The sequence below is a fragment of the Drosophila montana genome, unplaced genomic scaffold (genome assembly GCF_035044405.1).
Source record: "Drosophila montana isolate Dmon_TW-CO22-7 unplaced genomic scaffold, ASM3504440v1 contig_3661_1, whole genome shotgun sequence".
NCBI classification, from domain to species: domain Eukaryota; kingdom Metazoa; phylum Arthropoda; class Insecta; order Diptera; family Drosophilidae; genus Drosophila; species Drosophila montana.
This window is the reverse complement of record NW_026998547.1, coordinates 326,408-332,517: the sequence shown is the minus strand read 5'-3', so window position 1 is coordinate 332,517 and position 6,110 is coordinate 326,408.

Genomic DNA, 6,110 nt, shown 5'->3' with positions numbered 1-6,110 from the left:
ACTCATTAAAGAAAAAACTGAAACAAAGCCAAAGTCCATGTTTTTATTGCGGTTACTGCTGCTGCTGCTGCTGTTGTTGCTGTTGCTGCTGTGTGGCATGTTGCTGCGGATATGCAGCCACCACCCGAAAGTGGCTAATAAAGCAAATCTTGTTGACAACGCTCAAGGCGACAACAGCAGCAGCAGCAGCAGCGGCAGCAACGTTCTGCTTCCTTTTGGTTAGGCTCTACATGGAAATTTCGCCAATTAACACCTTTTAGCATGTTGGGCAAAGACGACAACAACATCAGCAGCAGCAAGCCGGCGACAACAACAGCAGCAGCAGCAGCAACAGTCGCAGTCGCAGCAACAACAACAGCGAATGCGTTAATTAAAATTATAAAAAGCGGCAGCTGCGGCTGCCCGAATGAGAAATGAGGCAACATATCGACAACATACGCAGTTCTTCATATATATTTTTGTCATTGTTGTTGCTTCTGCTGCTGCTGCTGCTGTTGTTGTTGTTGTGGTTGCTACTCGGCTATTAATATAAAACTGCAAAAATACGATTAGCCAGCAAAATGTTTTATATACAGGCAGAGCAGCCTTGGCAACATGTTGCTCATGCGGCGCATAGTAAATATGGATAACAACAGCAACTGGCAACTAGCAACGGCAACTGGCAACAACTGCAACTGGCAACGGCAGCAACATCGCAGCGCAGCAACATGAATATCGCACCTTGTAAACTCATTTGCGCGTACGTGTTGAAACAAATGTTTGCGGGGGGTAACAGCCAATGGGCAACTGCCGAACAGCAACAGCAACAGCAGCAACAACAACAACTGGCAACAAATGTTGCATTGGCAATTGCCATAAGTCAGCAGCTCAGCTCGGTAGCAATAGCAACATCGACCACGCCACAGGAGCGCTGCCCAGTTGCATGCAGTTTATGTGCGGCCTAATGGGGTTGTTGTTGCTGCTGCTGCTGTTGCTGTTGATGTGAAGCCACCAGCAACACGTCCATCTTCATCATGGCCAGCAAAGTTGCTGCTGCTGCTGTTGCTGCTGCTGTTGCTGCTGCTGCTGCTGTTTGCCATGCTGTGCACTTTGCGTTTGTCTGGTTTTTTTGGCACCATGACACCAGCAGAGCAACGGTGGAAGCCTCCACAACACTTCAGTAGCCGCTCCCCTCCCTCGGCTGCTCAGCTTTATGCAAATGCGTCTCGACTGCTGCGGCGGCGGTGGCGGCGGCTGTTGCTGCTGTTACTGCTGCTGCTGCTGCTGCTGCTGCGTGTCAATGCAAACTTTGCTGACTTGCATGCGAATGTTGCTTGCACAAACATTGAGGCGAACTGCAAAGTTGTCGTCGTCAGTCGTTGTTCTTGTTGCTGTTGTAGTTGTTGTTGTTGTCTTGTCTTTGCTGCTGCAACACAAACAACAACAGCAGCAACTGCAATGGCTCCGGCTGTGGCAGCAACCGCTTGGCTTGTTGGCCTGTGCGACCACAGCTGGGTGTCCTGTGCGCGCACAGTTAAGCAAACTTTGAGGGCAAAGGAATGGGGCTGAGGACAGCGCCACAGCGCCCTGGACAACAGCAATAGCTGGCAGTGCTGCTGCCTAACGGAAATCCAGCTAAATATATACCGTTGAGAAAAAGTCAAAAATATTATGCTCTGAGCTGATAGGCAAAGTTTTGGATGGTGAGTTTTTTACTGCCTTTAAACTTTCGCATAACTTCTATAAATCTAAATTCTCTTTTGGTGTTACAATCAAAGCTTTATTTTCTAGCTGAAAAACGCAAAAAGTAAGTATCAACATAATTATTTAAGAAATACACCTTAATATGGCTATAAAATGGCTAATTAGCCAGCATTGCTAGCAGGAAAAAGCCAAAAGTTAGATTAAACATACGTCGTTGAAGAACAAAGCTGAATCTGGCTAAAGAAAGGCTAACTAGCCAGCACTGCTGCGAACCCTATTATTCTCTATATTTAATTCCCAAGCTTCATTTTAAGCTTTAATTTCTAGCAGCAAAAAGCCAAAACCTAATGTGAACATATATCGCAAAGGACTTCAGCTACGTCTAGCTATAAAATGGCCAACTAGACAGCACTGTTGCGTTGGTTATCAGTTGTAAAATTTGTTACAGTTTAAGCTTTATTTTCTAGCAGAATAGAGCCAAAAGTATTATCAGGCTATAGAATGGCTAACTAGGCAGGACAGCTGTGCCCCCTTTTTTTTGTGCAGCTTTAAATAACATAGCCTTAATTTCTGGCAGTAAAAAGCGTGAACACTAATGCTAAGTCTTGCTATAAAATGGCTAACTTGACAGCACTGCTGCGTAAGTTGTCAGTTTTGCAATTAGCATTAATTTCTAGCAGAAAAAAGCCAAAAGTGAGTGTTAACATATATCGTAAGAAGTGTTGATCTGGCTTTAAAATAGCTAACTAGACAGCACTGCTGCGTAAGTTGTCAGTTTTGCAGTTGGTGTTACATTTTTACGTGCTCCAACGCCCAATGATGGCACGCACACACACAGTTGCACAATCAAACACACACGCACACACGGAGTCGGTGGTCAACGGACAACGCCTACGCATGGTCACAGTCAGAGGCCGCGGCAATGGCCATGCCGCATGATAAATGTCCAATCTCTGGCACGGCCTAGGTGAGCCGCAGACTGAGTAGCTGGAGGGAGCTGTGTACGTGCTTGGCAGGAGCAGGACGTGTGCCAGTGAGTTATGCGGCATTTGGCATATGGCGCAGCAGCAACAACAACAACAACAACAACAAGCAGCAAGAGGAGCCCTGCTTCAGTCATGGCACAAGATTATTCGGACAAAATCAATTAAAATGCCAGGCGGCATGACTCACAGAGGCGACCCAAACGGTGAACGGTGAGCGGCACAGATATTGTGATGGAAGAGTTGCGTCCAAAATAAGAAAAAGAAGAAGCAGAGGAAGACACGCACATCTGCGCTGAGGTTGGTCTTCAAAAAAGCTGTTGAAAGCTTTTGGCTTTTGTGTCTGTGTGCTCGGGCGTTGATGGGCCCAATAGTGTGGAAATTACAACGCTTATGCAAAAGGGTAGATGAATTTGCATAACCAATCATCAACAGCAACAACAGCAACAACATGGGGGCAACAGTCCTCACACTTGACCCCATTTTCGTTGAGCTGGAGGAGCAGGCGGCAGCACGTTCTGTAATCGATCATCAATGCCAAAAGTGGCCGCATGTCAGCGGCTCATCCGCATCAACAAAGTGCAGACATTGTGGCGATTGCAGGCGTGCAGCAACAACAACAGCCAACAGCAACACCATCAGCAACAGCCAACAGCCAACAGCGAACGGGCAATGCATTGGGGCAATAACAATGCGCATACCACAGATATCAATTAATTTCAGCGACGTGAAAAGGCCAACAAATCGTAATAAGTCAATGCCGGGGGTTCGAACCCCGACATTGGCGGCCTTTTCAACAGCCAAGAATCTATTGATAAACACAAATAAGGTTGTGTGTGTGTGTGTTTGCGAGTGTGTGTGTCGAGTGGCAGGATGAATGTCTATATGTCGATATGTCCGCATGTCTGTTGAGAATCCAGCACAGCTTCGATGCAAAGTCACAATCATCATCAATCGGTTAAGAAAATATTTAACAAGTGTTTGAATGATTTTGAAAAATGATGTGCAGCATGTGCAACAGCAGCAGCAGCAGCAGCAGCCACATGGATACGAACGCAATTCCAGCACTGACAACCCGGACTACGATTCTGGGCAGGCAGCTCTGCTCGAGCTCTACAAATTATTGCACGCGATCGCTCATTTCCAGCAGAAATAACACAAACACGGCAGCAGCAACAACAGCCGCGATTCGATCATAAACCAGCCAAGCAGCCGAGCAGCCAGGCAGGCAACGTTCCGTCCAGTGGCTGTCCCAGTGCCCATGCCGCATACCGCATGCCACATGCCCCTGCCGCACACACACACATAACCATAACCGTATCCGAATGCGATGTCGAGAGATATAGCAAATAAGATATGGCTGGGGCATGTCATGCGCCCGCGACTGTGAAAACATCTCAATGGCAAAAGTATCACATCATTCATAATTTCATTGCCGGGCAAGTGGGAATTGGGGAATTGGTAAATGGGAGAATCGAAGCTGTGGCCCAGGGAAGGGGCAGCGAGCGGCGGGGGGGCGGGGGGCGGGCGGTCATTTGGGAATTGAGTTGTTGTAGCTGGCCACGAAAATCTCTTGCCTCAAGTGTTGAATGTTTGCTCAAATAACAACAACAGCAACAACAGCTACGTCGAGCCACAGATCTTGAGCTCTCGATCTCTCGATCTTGTTGTCGATCTCAGAGGCGCGGTGAAATTTGACAAATGAACCACCAAAAAAATATGTACATACACACACATATATATATATATAAAGATACTGATAGCATGTGTGCCTGGCCTGAAGTGATCATTATTAATGATGACGATTTGTTGATATTTTTGTAACGTGTTGTGGCAATGGCTACGTCTGCTACTCACCCGAACCCGTTCAAATGAAATTACAAACAAGTGCAGTCCTGGCCACAAACGCCAAGTCATGCCAACCACCACCCGCCTGACGACGACGATGATGCACACAAATTGCTGTCCAGCTGCTCGGAGTGATCGGAGTCTGCTCCGTCTGCCGCTGGCCGGAAATCTTTGCATAATCTAGGCTTATAATTCAATTAATACGATGCCTTGTGCACTTAACGCCGAGCCTGAAGTGCAACACTAGAATGCTGCCACATGACTGGCAACTTGAGTGTCGAGTGGAGCGCGATCTCTGAGCAAGATCCCATCCTCCCTCTGGGCACCGGCTACCAACACGAACGCCGTCACACTGTCTGCTGCAGATGCCTTCAGCTACAGCCTCGACTTCGTCGTCGTCGTCGTCTCTGACTGTGGATCTGTGCGCATGTGCACCGGAAATCGATTTCGAGTGTTGCCAAAGATCAGTTGTGGCATTAGCAAGTGTCACATTAGCGTTCAATTGCTCCATGCTCAAACGGTTTGATCACTTTGGCTAAAAAGCTTGCATTCTGCTTAAGTTACAATCTTGATAAGCTAATGCAAATATTTGATCCATTAATGAGTGGTAAAAACTTGTCTTGTTACTAACTGATGGGAATCTCTAGTCCTTAACAATTGAAGCTAATAGATTTTAAATATTATATAATATTGCTATAGATTTAAACTGATCTACCTTATTCAGGTGAAGATTATTATTTAATTGTCGAAAATAATAATCTGTCTAATTTTTTAAAATATTAAAGCTGTTCTTCCTGGTTCAGCTAAAAATTATTACTTTAAATGCAATAATAATGATCTTCACCTATTTTTTATATTATTTCTGCGATTATTTTATAAGTTTTGCCTTCCTTAAGTCGATAACAGAATACTGATATATTTTTGTTTATCGATATCGATTACGTGTCCGTATTCTATCAACAGACACGTAATCCATATCGATAGCTTAAAAATAGGCTACCTTCAGGCTGATCTGTAATTATATAATATCCGAAATGCTGTTCAATCTCTTTTATCAGATCTAATCTATGCTCATCTAGACAATTGTAATATTCAAATCAAATACTTGTTATCGAAATCGATATTCAACAATCGAGAACAAAATACTTTACCTCTTAAGCAAATCGATAAACAAATCTATTTTCAATGACAATCTCAAATAGCTCCTGATTTAAATGGTTTGAGCTCAAGTTTAATACAGACTAATAAATTATCCACACGTTTTATGCCCATCGATAAATTGATAACACATTAATCGATTGTTTTTAAAAAGTGTGTGTTTTCTTTGCATTTTAATTGATTTCGATTCATCATTAATTGTAGTTGTTTATAATTTGTGTTAACTAAATGTTTGAGTTTAGTTTCATTTTCATTTTCATTTAATCAATCTGCGTTGCTTATCAATTTCGGCTATTAGAACTATGTACAAAATGCCTGGCCAGTTACATATGTATGTATGTATATCATATATGTCTATTTATATATAGGTATTCTTTTTTTATACATTTAAAAAACAAGAAAATAAACAATAACAACATTTCTCATGATAGGCATATA